Source organism: Choloepus didactylus, chromosome 5 (genome assembly GCF_015220235.1).
Source record: "Choloepus didactylus isolate mChoDid1 chromosome 5, mChoDid1.pri, whole genome shotgun sequence".
Taxonomy (NCBI): Eukaryota; Metazoa; Chordata; class Mammalia; order Pilosa; family Megalonychidae; genus Choloepus; species Choloepus didactylus.
Window position 1 is genome coordinate 91,497,179 of NC_051311.1, and position 20,036 is coordinate 91,517,214.

Below are 20,036 nucleotides of genomic sequence, written 5' to 3' on the forward strand. Positions count from 1 at the left end.
ATCGTTCCTTCTTACTGCCGCGTAGTATTCCATCGTGTGTATATACCACATTTTATTTATCCACTCATCTGTTGAAGGACATTTGGGTTGTTTCCATCTCTTGGCAATTGTGAATAATGCTGCTATGAACATTGGCGTGCAGATATCTGTTCGTGTCACTGCTTTCCGATCTTCCGGGTATATACCGAGAAGTGCAATCGCTGGATCGAATGGTAGCTCTATATCTAGTTTTCTAAGGAACTGCCAGACTGACTTCCAGAGTGGCTGAACCATTATACAGTCCCACCAACAATGAATAAGAGTTCCAATTTCTCCACATCCCCTCCAGCATTTATAGTTTCCTGTTTGTTTAATGGCAGCCATTCTAACCGGTGTTAGATGGTATCTCATTGTGGTCTTAATTTGCATCTCTCTAATAGCTAGTGAAGCTGAACATTTTTTCATGTGTTTCTTGGCCATTTGTATTTCCTCTTCAGAGAACTGTCTTTTCATATCTTTTGCCCATTTTATAATTGGGCTGTCTGTACTATTGTCATTGAGTTGTAGGATTTCTTTGTATATGCAAGATATCAGTCTTTTGTCAGATACATGGTTTCCAAAAATTTTTTCCCATTGAGTTGGCTGCCTCTTTACCTTTTTGAGAAATTCCTTTGAGGTGCAGAAACTTCTAAGCTTGAGGAGTTCCCATTTATCTATTTTCTCTTTTGTTGCTTGTGCTTTGGGTGTAAAGTCTAGGAAGTGGCCGCCTAATACAAGGTCTTGAAGATGTTTTCCTACATTATCTTCTAGGAGTTTTATGGTACTTTCTTTTCTATTGAGATCTTTGGTCCATTTTGAGTTAATTTTTGTGTAGGGGGTGAGGTAGGGGTCCTCTTTCATTCTTTTGGATATGGATATCCAACTCTCCCAGCCCCATTTGTTGAAAGACCTTTATGGCTCAGTTCAGTGACTTTGGGGGCCTTATCAAAGATCAGTCGGCCATAGATCTGAGGGTCTATCTCTGAATTCTCAATTCGATTCCATTGATCTATATGTCTATCTTTGTGCCAGTACCATGCTGTTTTGGCAACTGTGGCTTTATAATAAGCTTCAAAGTCAGGGAGTGTAAGTCCTCCCACTTCGTTTTTCTTTTTTAGAGTGTCTTTAGCAATTCAAGGCATCTTCCCTTTCCAAATAAATTTGATAACTAGCTTTTCCAAGTCTGCAAAGTAGGTTGTTGGAATTTTGATTGGGATTGCATTGAATCTGTAGATGAGTTTGGGTAGAATTGACATCTTAATGACATTTAGCCTTCCTATCCATGAACATGGAATATTTTTCCATCTTTTAAGGTCCCCTTCTATTTCTTTTAGTAGAGTTATGTAGTTTTCTTTGTATAGGTCTTTTACATCTTTGGTTAAGTTTATTCCTAGGTACTTGATTTTTTTAGTTGCTATTGAAAATGGTATCTTTTTCTTGAGTGTCTCTTCAGTTTGTTCATTTCTAGCATATAGAAACATTACTGACTTATGTGCATTAATCTTGTATCCCGCTACTTTGCTAAATTTGTTTATTAGCTCTAGTAGGTGTATCGTTGATTTCTCAGGGTTTTCTAGATATAAGATCATATCATCTGCAAACAATGACAGTTTTACTTCTTCTTTTCCAATTTGGATGCCTTTTATTTCTTTGTCTTGCCGGATTGCCCTGGCTAGCACTTCCAACACAATGTTGAATAACAGTGGTGACAGCGGGCATCCTTGTCTTGTTCCTGATCTTAGAGGGAAGGCTTTCAGTCTCTCACCATTGAGTACTATGCTGGCTGTGGGTTTTTCATATATGCTCTTTATCATGTTGAGGAAGTTTCCTTCAATTCCTACCTTTTGAAGTGTTTTTATCAAAAACGGATGTTGGATTTTGTCAAATGCTTTTTCAGCATCTATTGAGATGATCAATTGATTTTTCCCTTTTGACTTGTTAATGTGTTGTAATACATTGATTGATTTTCTTATGTGGAACCATCCTTGCATGCCTGGAATGAACCCCACTTGGTCATGCTGTATGATTTTTTTAATGTGTCTTTGGATTCGATTTGCAAGTATTTTGTTGAGGATTTTTGGATCTATATTCATTAGGGAGATTGGCCGGTAGTTTTCCTTTTTTGTAGCATCTTTGCCTGGTTTTGGTATTAGATTGATGTTAGCTTCATAAAATGAGTTAGGTAGTGTTCCATTTTCTTCAATGTTTTGAAAGAGTTTGAGTAAGATTGGTGTCAGTTCTTTCTGGAAAGTTTGGTAGAATTCCCCTGTGAAGCCATCTGGCCCTGGGCATTTATTTGTGGGAAGATTTTTGATGACTGATTGGATCTCTTTGCTTGTGATGGGTTGGTTGAGGTCTTCTATTTCTTCTCTGGTCAGTCTAGGTTGTTCATGTGTTTCCAGGAAATTGTCCATTTCTTCTACGTTGTCCAGTTTGTTGCCATACAGTTGTTCATAATATCCTCTTATAATTTTTTTGATTTCTTCAGGATCTGCACTTATGTCACCTTTTTCATTCATTATTTTGTTTATATGGGTCTTCTCTCTTTTTGATTTTGTCAGTCTAGCTAGGGGCTTGTCAATCTTGTTGATCTTCTCAAAGAACCAACTTTTGGTGATATTTATCCTCTCTATTGTTTTTTTGTTCTCGATGTCATTTATTTCTGCTTTAATCCTTGTTATTTCTTTTCTTCTACTTGGTTTAGGATTGGTTTGCTGTTCGTTTTCTAGCTTCTTCAGTTGATCCATTAGTTCTTTGATTTTGGCTCTTTCTTCCTTTTTAATATATGCATTTAGTGCTATAAATTTCCCCCTTAGCACTGCTTTTGCTGCATCCCATAGGATTTGGTATGTTGTGTTCTCATTTTCATTCGTCTGTATATATTTAGCAATTTCTCTTGCTATTTCTTCTTTAACCCACTGATTGTTTAGGAGTGTGTTGTTTAACCTCCAGGTATTTGTGAATTTTCTAAGTCTCTGATGGTTATTGACTTCTAATTGTATTCCATTGTGGTCAGAGAATGTGCTTTGAATAATTTCAATCTTCTTAAATTTATTGAGGCTTGTTTTATGTCCCAGCATATGATCTATTCTGGAGAAAGTTCCATGAGCACTAGAAAAGTATGTGTATCCTGGTGATTTGGGATGTAATGTCCTGTATATGTCTGTTAAATCTAATTCATTTATCAGATTGTTTAGGTTTTCAATTTCCTTATTGGTCTTCTGTCTGGTTGATCTATCTATAGGAGAGAGTGATGTGTTGAAGTCTCCCACAATTATTGTGGAAACATCAATTGCTTCCTTTAGTTTTGCCAGTGTTTCTCTCATGTATTTTGTGGCACCTTGATTGGGTGCATAGACATTTACGATTGTTATTTCTTCTTGCTGAATTGCCCCTTTTATTAGTATGTAGTGGCCTTCTTTGTCTCTCAAAACATCCCTGCATTTGAAGTCTATTTTATCTGAGATTAATATTGCTACACCTGCTTTCTTTTGGCTGTAGCTTGCATGAAATATTTTTTTCCATCCTTTCACTTTCAGTTTCTTTGTGTCCCTGTGTCTAAGATGAGTCTCTTGTATGCAACATATTGATGGTTCATTTTTTTTGATCCATTCTGCGAATCTATATCTTTTAATTGGGGAGTTTAATCCATTTACATTCAATGTTAAAACCGTGAAGGCATTTCTTGAATCGGCCATCTTATCCTTTGGTTTATGTTTGCCATATTTTTCCCCTCTCTCTATTAATATCCTTTATTGTACCAATACTGAATCTCTTTAGTACTGAACCTTTCTCCAAGTCTCTCTGTCCTTTCTTTGTTTCTCTGTCTGTAGGGCTCCCTTTAGTATCTCCAGTAGGGCAGGTCTCTTGTTAGCAAATTCTCTCAGCATTTGTTTGTCTGTGAAAAATTTAAGCTCTCCCTCAAATTTGAAGGAGAGCTTTGCTGGATAAAGTATTCTTGGTTGGAAATTTTTCTCACTCAGAATTTTAAATATATCGTGCCACTGCCTTCTCGCCTCCATGGTGGCTGCTGAGTAGTCACTACTTAGTCTTATGCTGTTTCCTTTGTATGTGGTGAATTGCTTTTCTCTTGCTGCTTTCAGAACTTGCTCCTTCTCTTCTGTGTTTGACAGTGTGATCAGTATATGTCTCGGAGTGGGTTTATTTGGATTTATTCTATTTGGGGTTCGCTGAGCATTTATGATTTGTGTATTTATGTTGTTTAGAAGATTTGGGAAGTTTTCCCCAACAATTTCTTTGAATACTCTTCCTAGACCTTTACCCTTTTCTTCCCCTTCTGGGACACCAATGAGTCTTATATTTGGACGTTTCATATTATCTATCATATCCCTGAGGTCCATTTCGATTTTTTCAATTTTTTTCCCCATTCTTTCTTTTATGCTTTCATTTTCCGTTCTGTCATCTTCCAGGTCACTGATTCGTTGTTCAACTTCCTCTAGTCTTGTACTATGAGTGTCCAGAATCTTTTTAATTTGGTCAACAGTTTCTTTAATTTCCATAAGATCATCCATTTTTTTATTTAGTCTTGCAATGTCTTCTTTATGCTCTTCTAGAGTCTTCTTGATTTCCTTCATATCCTGTACTATGGTCTCATTGTTCATCTTTAGTTCTTTGAGTAGCTGCTCTAGGTGCTGTGTCTCTTCTGGTATTTTGATTTGGGTGCTTGGGCTTGGGTTATCCATATCGTCTGATTTTTTCATATGCTTTATAATTTTCTGTTGTTTTTGGCCTCGTGGCATTTGCTGAACTTGATAGGGTTCTTTTAGGGTTTGTAGACCTATTGAAGTCCTTATCTCTAATTTATCAGATCTACAGCTTCGTGGAGTACTTTCTCTAACTAACCAGCAGGTGGCGTCCACGAGCCACCTGTTCTCCACAAGCCAGTTCTCCCCTGCTTAGCCTTTTTGGTGAGTGGGGGAGTGAGTCTTGTGGGGCTCAATTGTTGTACCAAGCTTGCGTGTGTAGTTGGTGTTGCCTGCCCTGTATGTGGGGCGTGTTTCTGGGCAGTCGGGGAGGGGTGGTGGCCCTTACAATCAAATCTCCCTGATGATCCTAGAGTTTTAAAGCTGCTGCAATAGTCTAATCCTTCAGTTCAGTCCTGCCAGAGTTTGTCTCTGCCACTGACCCACAAGTCTTTGGTATTGGCGTATGGCTCCTGAGACTTGCAAGTGGAACCCTCTTCCAGGCTGTGCACCCCGGGTCCTCTGTTGAGGGATGACTGTGCTATGTCACAGGTGAGTGCCGTCCCCCCAGGGCAGTTCTGGGCTTCTGGGCTGTGTAGGGAGGCTCCCAGTCTGCTCAAATGATGGCTGAATGGGGCTTTGTTAATTCACACTGCTCCACCTTCCCAGCTCTGGGACAATCAGATGAGGTTGCAGGGAAGGCTAATGACCACGCCCAGTTTTGTGGAGTGTGCCTGTTGTTTGAAGCACTTCCTTCACACTGGGTTGTGTGGGGCAGCTCTGGGCTATCGGGCTGGCGATGGGCAGGAGTGTTTCCTGTCCACCAGGATGGTGGCTGTGAGCAGACACCCCCCTTTTCTTGGGAAGTTGTGGTGTTTAGTGAATTTTCTCAGCCACTGGATTATTGCCTTTTGTCTCAGAGCTCTCTTAGTTCTGCTCTTGACTTGATGTGCCCAAATTGCAATTCTTTGAAGCTTTCTGTATTGGGCTTCTTAGAGTAATTTTTTAGAAAAAGAAAAAAGGATTAAAAAAAAAAAAAAAAGAAAAAATGGCCTTCCTCAGAGATCTAATGGGTTATTGAAATGCTAATAGACAAAGCAACCAGGGCCATTAAGGAAAGGTCCACAGGGCAGAGAGATCAGCTTTTCTTCGGGATTTGCATATGCGCCTCAAGGCCTGAGCTCCGCCCTTCCCCTTTCTGTGTTCACCAGAACTCCAAAAATCCTCTGCTTTTATTGGAGTTTTTCGCGTTATTTTTTTTTTTCTATGCCTGTCTCCTCTCTGCTGGGCTGGCAGCTCTCAGATTCTCTGGTGTCTGGTCTCAGTCTATCTATGGTTGGAGTATGAATCAGTAGAATGAGTTTCTGAGAAGGGCTACCACTGCAGTTTTCCCTTCTCCTTCCCGGAGCTGACAGCCCCTCCTCCCACGTGACTGAGCCTGGCAGGGAGGGGCGCGGGTCCCCTGGCTGCAAAAACTTACAGATTTCGCTGATCTTAGCAGTTCGACATTTTCATGAGTGTTGTATGAAGTATGCCCAAAGTCAGATTGCTCTGTGGTGTCCAGTCCACGCAGTTCCTGGCTTTTTACCTACTTTCCTGGAGGAGTAACTAAAACTTACAGCTCACCAGTCTGCCATCTTGCCCCGCCTCCTCTCTCATTCCTTTTTATAGCTATATAGTACTTAATTGTGTGTACCATATTAATTCAATGAGTTTCCCGTTAGTGATCATTTGGATTGTTTTTAGTTTTTTTTTTTTTTTGCTGTTTTAAACAATGCTGTAAAGCAGTGGTTGTCAATTTTAGCATCAAAGCAGATTGCTGAGTCCTACCTCCTTAATTTCTGATTCAGTGGGTCTTTATTCTGTTCAGTTGATTTGTTTATCTGTGTCATTATTGTTTGTCTTTATGTGTGTTTTTAGATTTTTTATTATGAAATATTTAAATCATATATAAAACTATACATTATATTCAATAAACCGCTCTGTATCTATCACCCAGTTTAAACAGTGACTCAGGACTAATTTTTAAAATCTGTATCCTCTGTCATTTTCCCTTTCTCCACAAGATTATTTTGAAGCAAACCAGATGTTGGAATTTTTTTGGCCTTGGTCAAATCATTTAATCTTGCTAAGCCTCAATTACCTCCACTGTAATTTGGGAATAATCACACCTGTTTCCAGTAGTGTGCTGGTAAGTGTTTAACAGTCAGCTCTATGGGGGTAAAACAAGCCTTAATTTCTAACACTGGCCAATTTCTGTGGTGTAAATACTTCCATTGAGGCCTATTTCAAGCTACCAGTGTGATACTGCTGAATTCATAGATGCGAAAATATGTGCACAGTCGGCTTTCTTGAGCCAGTAAAACGCTATCACTGTTGCTGTATCTTAGAATTCTGATGAGAATTTATTGAGAAAATAGTGCAGGTCACGTAATGAACAGCAATAAATGGTAACTCTTAGGGTTGTTATTATTTCTAACCTAATGAGCCTCCCTTCCCATTTGAGAAAGTTCTTCCAGAATTTCTACTTCATTACATGTTTTCCTGCATCTAAACATTCCATTTTCAGTACTATCCAAGGGCCCATAAAGCAGAGGGATCCTATTCACTGACTTACCCCATATAATAATTGGCTTCCTACACATTATAATTAAAATAAAAACTTAAATACTTTGATCCCTTGGAGAATATAGTAAAGAAATGTTAATTTATTTACCTCACAGAATTCATGAGATGAAGAAAGTTAAGTGTTTTGAGGGTTGAATATAAAGTTATTTCAGAGGTTTTTTTTTGTTTTTTTTTTTTTAAGTTTTACATCATTAATTACCTGCTGCTATTGATAGAAACAGCTGGGGAATATTAATAATTTCCATTTATAGTTATAATGTAATGAACCAACATATGCCCAAATTCCGTTTATCATGGCTAGGCGTGCATGTTTTAAAGCCAATAAAACAGTTTTACAAATGCTGTTAGAGGATGCAGCTTAATGGTTTACTTACATTATTTAAGATTTTGTTCATGGGGGTTTGAGAAATGTTAATTGTTGTTATTGTCTACATTTAAAAAAAATTACAGTGATCTCAGTGTCTTACATTGGTTTCCTTCTCTTCTCTGTGTAGTCTTTTCTCAATGGGTTGAAGGCAAATTAGACAAATCCTGAACCCATGTTACTCACTACGTTCTGTACTCTCTTTATTCAGATTTTTGGAAACTTGATAAAGGTTTGATACCAATACAAAGTTAGGCATTGAACTCTAGGTTTTGTGAAGAAAAGTTTAGGTATCAAAATATTGTTTCACCACAGGGAATCAAATTGAAATTGGATACATTGGGTACAATGTTAAAAGTCCAATTAAAATGATTTTATAATTAGTCTAGTATTAGATTAAATATGAAAACTTTAAAGATATCAAATCTACAGAGTATATATCATGGTGAAACTGAAATGGCCATTCTTTAAATAGTCTCGACCTCAGAGTTATGCAAACACTCAAAAAGTGCAAAGACATTTTTTCATTAAAGCTGACCTTCTGATAATATCTATAACCCTCTATTTTTTTTTCTTCACTCACTGAACCAGATTGGTTTTATTCCTCCAGTTTTGAAGTAAGAATGAACTAATTTGTTAAATTATCCAATGTCTTGCCCACAATGAGTTGAGAGTATAGAACTGGGGTCTTTTTACTTCTTGTCTTCGATTTTCTGTGTCCTCTAGACAAACCTGTGCTCAGATCTTTGTTATGCGTAATAAAGTACACTGGGATATTTTTCCCTGTAGGACTGGCATTCATTCCTAAGGCCAGTTGAACATGTTAGAATCAATTAACTAGTAAATAAGATTTTCATTATGTTGCCCACATTTGTTATAATAAGGAATAAAAGCTGTTGAAGCACCATTGCTGCATAGTTGGAAAGTCTTTGTGTTTTATATATTAAATCAGTGGGTAATCAAGATGATGAAACAAGGATATATAGTAAGAGCCACACTAATCACAGTGCTGGGGTATGTCAGAAATGGAAGGCTCTTATGAATAAGCTAAGTATAAATAAATACTGTATTTTCTCAGTGATGTTTAAGGTTTATAACTATACTTATAAACTATAAACAAACTCAGCAATACTTCTATGAATGTCTTATTTCTGAGGATTTCTAACCCTTAACCCACATTACAAACCATCTACGTATTTTAATTACTCAATTTTATAATATTATATTTGAAATGCAGCTATAATGTTAAAGAAGAATAGATTATATATTGAATTAAAATAGTTAACACTTACTATGTGCCAGGTACTATTATAAGGTTTTGATTATATCGACTAGTTTAATCCTCTCAACAGTCCTGCAAATGAAATATTGCTGTCATCCCCATTTTATAGATGAGAAAGTGGAACCCTAGAGAGTTCAAGTAATTTGGTCAAGGTCTCACAGTTACTAAATGGCAGAGGCAGGATTTGAACCCAGGCTGCCTGGTACCAGCCCCAGTGTATTTGTGGTATTACGCTATACTACATCCTATAGAGAAGGTTGAAAACCATCTAGAAATGATATATTTTTTAAAATGCTATATTTAACTTCAAGTGGCAGCAAAGGGGATTTGGAAATTTCCAAAAAGACCTTTGAAGGGTGTAGTTGCATAAAATATGACTATGTTATAAATAGGTTAGAAATATTAGTGAAGTTGTAGCTAGAGGTAAATGTAAAAAATTAACCAAAAACCTCTGCAAAGCCTTAAAGATGTGGCCTTTCTTTCTTCTCCCTGGGTGGCTTGTTTTCTGGGAGCAGAACAACTGATTAGCATATTTTATTTCTGTTGTTAAATGCCAAGCCTGTTTGCCACACCTGGATTTGCCTAATTTGCGGCGTTTAGTGCAGGGCTTGGTGGTTCTCTAAGGAGTGCTTAGACGTCACTGTAAATCATCTGCTCAGCTTCCCTGCCTGTGAGCTCAGTTCCTCCCACCTGGTGCACTGGGCACAGGCATCCATGCACTCGCCATATGCAGGAAGAATCATGCTCAACCTCTGGGGGCAAGGCTGCAAATTAGAAGGTGAATTCGCAGCTCTCTGGGCAGGCTCTTACGTGTGCAAATACTGTTCCTTGTAATTGGAATTGTGTTTGTAAATCCCTGTACACCCAGGTGAGATTGGATTACACTCCTGTATGTTGGGTGGAAAAGAAAAGAAAACCTCCTTAACAGAGACCGATTTAGATTCCTCTAAAAACTGGACAGTATGGATGGGCTTTTTGCAATCACAGTCTTTTATGGAATGTAAGCTTTTTATTTCTTTAATAATATTACAAAGTCTACATTTAATCATAATTGAAATAGTGGTCTCTCCTAGCTATGCAGTCAGTGTGTAGAGCTGAAAGAGATCTTGATATCACCTCTTGTGACATCTTTATAAAGAACCATATTAATATATTGTCCACCTAAATTCTGTCTAGCTAATCTATAACAGTTGGGGGGCGTGATTGTAGTTAGTTGAGTTTGCAAATAACAAATTATGATAGTTTGTTAATAACCTTTGCTAAGTACAATAACTTTGTCCTATTTGATAGCATCTTAATAAAACATACCCATTCTACCTAACTCCGTCTCACACAACAGAATCCATGCTTTCATAATTTTCTGCGTGAGAAGGCCACAACTCCTTGACTTCCTCTTCATTCCCTTGAGGCATAAAGCAACCAATTCAAATCAAAACCCTTTCGACACCTCTTCTAACACAAGAATTCAAAATGCTTCTCATGCCTTGCCTGGTCTTCTGAGCAATCTTCCAGGCATCGTTCTCGATGCCCTCTTCGTCTGTGCCAATCCACTTTGCATACCACCACGATTTTAATATTTTCCTTCTTTGCACAAAAACTTCTGGTGGTCACTCCCATTGTGTCTGCATTAGTAGTGTCATTTCTTTTAGTGAGGCATTTGAGGGCCTCCCATTCTGGCCCTACTTGCCTTGCCAGCCCCTTTCCCCACTGTCCTGCCTGTGCACGCTGCTGTATTCCAGCCACATGTGCTTCTTGTTAGTTCTGTCAACATGACCAACACTTGTCAACTTCAAGCATGCTGTTCCTTTTTCCCCGCAATGTACCCACTTAGAGATTTTTACTACTCTTATAAGACCCGTCTCAACTACTGCTATAATAGTTTATTGATTCTCCTTCCCAACTAGATAATTTGCTATCTCTTTGGGCCCACAAAATAATTTATACTTCTTTTATGATACTTACAGTAATATCCACTGTGAATTATCAATGTTTGTGCACTAGTCCTCCTTTGCATAAATCCCTCAAGGCATTTTTAGCCCTTGATGGCAGAAATGCAGCATCCTCAGGCTACCTCATAATTCCAGAGTACACTTGCCAGGAGCACACTGCAGATTTCAGGCTTCTGCTTTGCTCCTTCTGGCACGTTCCCCCCATTCCCTTGAAGGACACAGGGATAGACTCAAATCAAAAGCTTTTCTGTTCTTCTTCCCAGCACTCTTATACTTGGTCTCTCCTTATTGACCTCAGAAGAATGAGCTGAGAATCCGACAGTTCCCTCATCACAGAAAGTCACGAAGGAAATGGGAGATGGATTCTTCACAATGAATCTTAATGTCTTAATTCCCTCTGTGCCCTACGAAAGTCTCTAAATCAATTATACCTAAATGTATTTTACTGGATTCCTCTATTTGTAAAACCTTTAAACATGCCTATACAATTACATATTAATTTATTTACTTTTAATTTATAAATTATATACATATAATCCTGTAAACATACTTTGTATATTATAGGATATAAATTTCATATCAAAATATGAAACTCCAAATAACTTTTTCCTACCTATAAATTGAGGTACACAAATTCTTTAAAAAAAAAAAGTTTAAGTAATTGCTCTTTAAGTTAGAAACTGTAAGTTAAATAATTCCAAGTCTAAAATTAAATTTGTTTCTCTCAAGGAATATGAACTGGAGAGGATGTAAACTTTACCAATAACATATGAAGCAAAATATGTTTATAAATTTACTTTAAAGATACTGGTCCTACATAAAGCCTAAAAGAAACTGTGTAGCAAAAATATAGTCATTTGGGTTGATGCATAGAATGATAGAATTCAAATGAGAAATAAGAAAGTTTGAAGGATTCAGGTAGTCATTCATGGTTTATTGATAAGTAAATGGAAACTACAAGGGACAAGCAAAGTTGAATTTTCTTTTAATAAATAACCTGCCCTTTGCAGGAACTTTTTTGAGATAATTAAGGTGAATGTATATCCAAATAATTCCAGTATATTTTTCAGTCAAGCTAATATGCTCTTTTTAACGTCAAGTGAATAGATTATAACAATTTTTAATACTTTGTCTATTTTTTTCTTTATTTATTTTAAATATGAAGGGGCTTTAAGAATTTCTAAGGCTACATTTGTTATCATTGAGCCTCAAGGGGTATGTGGAACTCATTTTTTAATTCAATGTTCAAATTATTGCCTCAGAGGTGAGTTTTAATAAAAATGAAAAGAAAATAGTATAAATCATTATGAAAGTAATTTTTCCTGCGACTTGTCTTTAAAAAGACATGTTGGTATTTTCCTTATGCAGGCACTGTTTGGAATCAGATGAACTGAAAACATAATGAAATGTGTTTCAACATCAGTATTCAGTCATTAAATGGCAATCTTTCCTATGCTACATAATCTGCTACCATGACTTAAACAGTTAAAGTGCTTGCAATATCAATAATTTTAATATGATGCACATTTAAACTATCTATGTAATTTTATTATGTATGATTTAATATTCTGTAATTAATAATTAATTCTGTAAGAAAATAATGATTGAAATTTCTAGATGAATAGCTTTTACCAGAAAAAAGTTATTGATTTTGTAAGTCATTAGAGACGTAGATAGAAATTTGGAGCCCCTAAAAAGTTTCAATATTGTGTCAATAGCCAACACCTGTATAGCACTCATTATGAGCTAGGCATTGTTCTAAACACTTTACATACATTAACTATATAATCCAATAAGGTGAGTACTATTATATTCTGTATTTCATAGATGAGGAAATTGAGGCACAAAGAGTTTACATATCTAATATGTGACAGAACTGACATGTGAATGCAGGCAGTTTGCCTCTAGAGTCTTTGTTTTTCACTACTACTGTTACAGCTAACACTCATAGATTTCTTCGACAGCTATAAAATAAACAGATTATTGGAGTATTTTTGCAAGTAGGAAATATCATGAAGAAGAGAAAAGCAGACTTAGAAGTCTGTACTTTCATTTAGCAATCAATTATTGAGTGATGCAGAGGAAAATGAATAAATTTCTCAAGAAATTTATAATCTAGTAAAGGAAATAAAAATATTAGTTAGGGTTCACCAGAAAAACAAAAACAACAGGATATTTATTTACAATTGTTTGTTTGTTTGTTTGTTTATTATAAGGAATTGGCTCACATGACCATAGGGACTGGCAAGTCCAAACTCTGGAAACTCCAGTAAAGGTGGAATTGAAGTCCTTAGTCCAAATTCCCCAGGGAAAGCTGGTTGGCTGGAAATTCTGGCAGGAACCAATGCTGAAGTCAGGGCAGAAATTCTTTTCCTGATCTCTGAAATCCTCAGTTCTGACTTTTAAGACCTCCAATTGAGTGGATGAGGGGACTACCCACATTGCTCAGGGCAATCTCCTTTGTTGGTTGTAGATGCAGTCAACTGAGTATAGATGCAAATCCTGACTACAAAATACCTTCACAGTTGCAAGTAGGCAGTGCTTGACCAAACAACTGGATACCATAACCTAATCAAGTTGTCCATGAAATTAACCATCATAAGAATTAAATTAACTGTTATAACCGTGACTTTGAAAGGATTGCATTTTGGTTTCCTAGCTGCTAAAACAAATATCATACAATGAGATAGCTTTAAAACAGGAATTTACTGGCTCATGATTTCAGAAGCTAGAAGGCTTGCTTTCTCCTTGGGTCAGTAACTTCTGTCTGGCCAGCAATCTTTGGGGCTCCATGGCAATACACATGGCAGCATTTTCTCCTTTCTCTTTGGGATTCCATTCACTTCCAGCTTCTGGTGACTCCCCATGTCTTCTCTCTCTGTGACCTTTTCTTTAAGGCCCCAAGTAATAGAATTAAGACCCATCCTGATTCATCTGGACCATACCTTAACTGAAGTAGCATCAGCAAAATTCCAATTTCCAATGGGTTCACGCCTACAGGAATGGATTAAGATTAAGAACATGTTTTTCTGGGGAACATAATTCCAAGTGACCACAGGATGTATTGAGGGAAGTCTAGTTTTGCTGTAGTAAGAAATTAACCCCCAAACCTCAGGTTAACTTAACAGTCTGAAAGAAGTCAGGTGGCTCTCCAAGGTAGTTGTCCTCCATGTGGGGACTCATCAGTCTAGGTTATTTCCATCTTGTGGCTGTGCCATCTCAACTCATGTCCTCCATTAACATCAAGACAAGGTAAGAAAGGAGCATGGAGGACTCACATCCTCTCTTCTGTGCTTCGACTAGTAAATAATGAAAGTTCATTTCTGCTCATATCCCATTGATCAAAATTATTTACATGGGCCTCTAGAACTGCAAAGAGGTTGGGAAGTGTGAGGGATCATATGGCTATTTGGTGAGCAATGAATGTCTTAGCCAAAAGTTATATATAGACAATTGTAGCATAACGGGGACTGGACAAGTGTTAGTTAAGTATTCTACAGGAAGTTGACTGGAGAGGTGGCAAAGTCTGAGCAACTATGATAGAGGGTGGTGGAGGTAATTGTGGAAAACAAATTTCTGGGCATACCTAGGGAAGGAGCTGTAGGCAGAGTCCTTTCAGTACCATGGAGAGCTCCTGTTTAAATTCCTGAGATAACATATGAAGTCAATTGTAATGCCTTTATTCAGCAACAGTTCTGTCCATAAACATTTGTGTGCCTATGGTAGATTTTGTGGATAGAAAAAAATCAACACATAACTTAGAGTATAATGGGGAAGACAGACAATTGTCTGTAATGCAATGGTTAGGTTCGGTGACACAACTGTACACTGGGTATTTTGAAAACATGGAGATGTTCCTAACATTAATGTTGGGTAGAGGAAAGAGTTGGGGGAGGTGATATATGATGAGCAGGGGTACAGCTACGTGGAGGGAGAGAAGACAGTTTAGGTCAGGATTGACAAACTTCTTCTGTAAAGGGCCAGAGGATAAATATTTTAGGCTTTTCAGACCATGTTTGTTAGGGCTCTGTTGCATATTCTTTGTTTTCCTCCTTCCCTCCCTCCCTTTTTCCTTCCCTTCCTTCTTTCCTTCCTTTTCCTTATCATCTGAGGTCAGAAAGTAGAGCCACAATTTCTGACCTGATGTGACTCCTTAGGAAGTCCTTTAGGCTGTCCAGGAAGGGTGTGGGGAGATTTTCTTCCAACACCTTTTTAAACTCAGGACCAAGGACCTGTAGCAGAATGCCCATTTAAGGTAAGGGGTTAGGAACTTAATGTATAGGTTCATGGAGATAGCCCTCAAGGCCATGGCCTTTTAAGTTTGTCAAATACTTTAGCTAATTTTGGATCAAAGTATTCAGAATTTGATGGACTTTGAACTTGCTCTCTGTGGTAGATATACCCCATTTATGGTTGCCCAACATTTTTATATAGTTTCATGCGTTATGAGTGCCACCTTCCTGAAATAGAATTCCCAGACTCTTGCTATGGGGCAGGCATGTCACTTAGCTCCCACCTATAGACCTACCCTCATGAGAACTGGATGTTGAACAGTGCACTATGAGGTGGAGAGCAAACATGGGGTAATCAGTATTCTACAAAGTGCAATAGTGGCTAGTTCTGATTTTTCTGGAATAGCTGAGGTAGCGGTTTTGTTATTTTATTCCAAGCATGGTTAGTGTCAAGAAGTGGGCCACAGGAGCTGTTGTCATTATGTTGGACGAGTCCCATAGAATGGTGGATGTTGCTCCTTTCTATTCAGCAAGAATCCATGCTTGTTTCTATGGCCCTCCTAGATAAACTTCCTGATACCTTTAAAAATCCTTTCAATTAGCTAGATTGGATTGTGTGATTAGCAACTTAGAATGTCAACAGATAAACATAGAGCTTTAGCATAAGAACTTCAAAAGACACCTTAGTCTTTTATTTTGTGTAAATAGTGCCCTCTGGAGTTGCACGTTCTCAGTGTGGGCAGTGTTGCTCCCAAGAGGGCAAATCTTGGTTTGAGAAAGCAAAAAGTATTACTCTTTTTATGTATAAAGCATGGGTATACATATGGAATGTAAACAGATATACAATATATAAGTAGTATTAAAATTTCATGAGGCAGGGATAATAAGGGAAAAACTTCTAAAAAGGCTTCATAGGGAGGTGATAATGAGGAAACGATTGAGAAACACTGCCATAAACTAAATGAACAGCAGGGTCAATTCACTGATATTATAGTGGTAATATAGGCAATGATGGTCAAGGCAGGGGAGAGTGGTGGAGAATTCACTGTTCCTGTACAGTGTTGGGCATCTGAAGATTTAAGACCATGGGGCTAATCATTTTAACAATCATTAAATATTTATAAAGAAATTTGACCTGGAGCTGTATCTATCAGGCAGCAGTTTCTAGTTATTTAGTGATAGCCTTGCAAGGGGCAGTTCTTTTAGGTCAGCCAGTCTAGAATACAGTTAAGATAACCAGACCCTGTTTTCTGCATGCAGAGGCTTTCAGAGGTTAGCCAGGGGTTACCATGCTCCTTGTTTGTGGCTTTGACCTGAGCTTCATGCTCAGCCTGGGTTATTTCACTTATTTAAAGGAGAGTTGGGTGTGAGTATAGGAAAGACAGAGAAGGACTAAGATAAATTATTTAAATCTACAGATAAAATAATAGCTAACATTTAATGAACCCTATCCTAATTATATTTAATTTGGCATTTAATCTTCACAACATCAATTATTTTACTTAATCCTCTCCACAATTCTATTAAGTAGATGTTATTATTAGCCACATATTAAATGATGACCCTAAGACCTAAAGAGTTAGAGTAACTTGCTCAAGGTGTAGAGCAAGTGACAGGACTAGTGGTCACCCAAATGACCAGTGACTTGGACAACTTACTTAACTTCTCTGAGCCTCAATTTTCTCCTCTATAAAGTGAAAATAATAGTGCTTGATTGAGTTTTTAACGAATAAGTGACTTAATATTGTAAAGCACTTAGAACTTTGCCTACATCATTAAATACTCAGTAGCTGTTAGTTTTATTTTCTGTCCAGAATATTCTCCTTTTCATTTTTTGAAAATTGAGATAGCCAGAGTTCTGAACTAGGATGCTGCATAGTAATTTTGGTGTTGCATTAAATTTCCTATATATGGCAGCAAGGGAGGAGAGACAGGCTTGACAATATTGGAGGTGGCTTATAAACCCAGAGCCTGTTATTCCAACAAAGCAATGGTCTTGTTTTTTTTTTGTTTGTTCGTTTGTTTTTTTGAAGAAAACTTTGCCAGGATCTTTTTTCAGTTTCCTAATGGCCCGAGTTTTTGTCTCTAAAGCCTCCTCTTTTGGTTTCTCCAGCCTATATATATGTAAAATCTGACCCCTAGACAGGAGGATGGATTGTAAATCCAACACTTACCAGAGCAAGCCACAGGAGCAGGGTCCAGGTGTTGGGGAAGAATGTAGTTCTGGACAGGTAGTGAGTGTGGTGAGTTAGCTGAGGACTGACTGGGGGCATGCTCTGTGTAGTGATTATCCGTGATCAAGCAATTGTAATGGTGTTGGGAGGGAGGGCAGCAAAGAAAGGCTTAGGACCAGTAGATCAGAGAACTTAAGTTAAAGACAATTTTGGAAGGATGTTAGTCAGACTCAATGGTCATAGAGACCATAAGTATGACTGTTTAACTTTGCCCCTTGATGAACAACTTTTGACTTAAAGGGGTCTACTCATTTCTTTAGGGCAGAGATGTGTCTACCAAGACTTTGGCCTGAGAGAGAGAGAGAGAGAGAGAGAGAGAAGAAGAGAGAGAGAGAGAGAGAGAGAGAGAGAGTGTGTGTGTGTGTGTGTGTGTGTGTGTGTGTGTGTCCGGGCTTGTGGGTAGAGAAGGTACTATCTTCTTACTTACTCTCTTATGGTTTACATTCCATGCATTGTATTTGGACAGGATTTCTATTGGATCAGGACAGGGGTCTCTCCCAGAACTTATATACTGCCATTTGTGGGTGTAGAGAAGAAAGCAGAAGCCAGTGTAAGACAGAGGATGGACCTGTGTTCAAATGCCATTCAGTAGCTCTGTTATCCTTGGCAAGTCATTTAAATTCACCAAGCCCTGGTTCCTTTATCTTTAAAATTGGAATGATAATAATAGTTAACACTTACTCACTGCTAACTATGCATCAGACACTCATTTAATCTTCACAACAACCATGTTATTATCATCCCCTTTTTCTTGGTGAGGAAACTGAAGAACAGAGCACATCTGGGGTCTTTGCTCTTGACCTTTACCCACTACTGCTTCTCTAATAGTGATAAGATAGTAATATGGGTGAAACACCTAGCACAGAGAAGGCGTTCAGTAATGATAGTACTGGAAAAGGAATGGAGAAGGCAGTGGCAAGGACTCTCATCCTTGTATTGCAATGAGTGCGTAAAGAATCAGGTTGATTTATAATAGGGTCTCTTTATATAACCGACAAGAGGCGTGGAAATAGCATAGATCCACAAATATTTTCTAACTTATGTCCATAGACATACAATACTAGAATTATTTTTAAAAAGTTTCATTACTTTTTTAAAATTTTTAGACTTAAACCTGAAACCAAGTACCCCCAAGGCAATGCTTCAAAAAGTAAACATAAGTGGAGATTGTATGTGCATGAGTGTGTATGCATGTACTACTCATTATCTGGTAGCTCTCCTTGAGATTATTCTTTTCATATACATTTTCATAAGCCTGGTACTTCACAGATAAGCTGCAATAAGGATATTTCCAGGAAGTTCTGTGATTACCTTTCAGCATATAAAATGTGTTTGGCTTTGTTGAAATGTTTGAGCATATTGACCTAGAAAAGAAGGCAAATAATAGAGAACCAAATTCTGTAAGTAAACAGTTCTTCATATTTGAATTAATGAAAAGATTAAAGAATGACAGAAAGGAACTCCATAATTCATTTTCTCTTTTCATTTACAGCAAAACACTTACTTTCCAAACTAGATCTATTTTTTCTTAACTGATGGAAGCCTTTAGATATCTTTAGAACAAAGTGTTACAAATTAAAGGAAATAGAAATTATCTATTATTGTCTATTTATATTAAGCTTCTTTGCCATTACCTTAATTTTTTATTAATATTACTAAACTTCCTGACAAAACTTTCTACTTAACTTTTAAAAAATGTTTGAAATAATAAATTAAGATATTTCTTTTAGGATTTCATCATTTTGATATATGGAGGTAACATTTTCCACATAACAAAAATGTGATCTTAATGTACATGCACTTTGTTTGGTGATATCCCATTCACATATGTATTAGTTCTTGAAACCTATGAAAAATAACAGGGACGTATTTCTACTCACTTTCACAGTAACTGTGGCAAAATACAAACTAAACAGATTTGAGTAATCCATGTTTTTTAAATCCAAAAACCATAGAATAAACCCAACATGAATGTGTAGTGTTCCCACTACAATGATTACTTTTGGTAAGAAAATCTTCAGCATGTTTCTTGGAAGTGGATAGCCTCCATTTTAATGAAAATATATACATTTTACTTTATAGAGATGGGGTCATAGAAATTCTAGTACAGCTCTGAAAATCCAAGGTATGCACATTGAAAGCATAGGAAAGTATTCCTGAGGGAAAATGGGGTTCATACAAGGTTTAGTCACAAACTTAAAATAACTGAAGACTTGTCAAGGAAAATGACATCCCGGAAGGCACAGGCATGTGTGTCACTGTCTTAAAAGGTATCATGAAGCAACTTTAGAATGATTAAAGACATCATGAGCCTAATCTTTCAGAAGTACAATGTGGGGAAGGGAATGTGTTATAGTTTCCTAGCCCTTAACCACATCTTTGTTCAAGAAGAAAAGTGATAGCCAAATATCCGATGATTTGAATGACTTAGTGTGTTAAAACTACTCATTTTGTTTAAGGAATAGTTATTTTAAATAGTTGTTTCTTGGTACAGAAACTGCAGCTAGGTTATGAATATTCTGTTTTCCAAATTTGTGTACATGATATTCAAAAGGAGAACTTCTTTATAATATGGATGCTTTAAAATCTTGCTAAAATCAAGATGGTTATCCATTCTGTGGAATTT

The 20,036-nt window shown here is 37.2% G+C and overlaps 1 protein-coding gene across 1 annotated transcript in view; it reads left to right on the forward strand.

Annotated features, from left to right (window-relative positions):
- The window catches only part of RELN (reelin), a 520,858-nt gene that overhangs the window by 152,123 nt on the left and 348,699 nt on the right, over positions 1-20,036 (forward strand).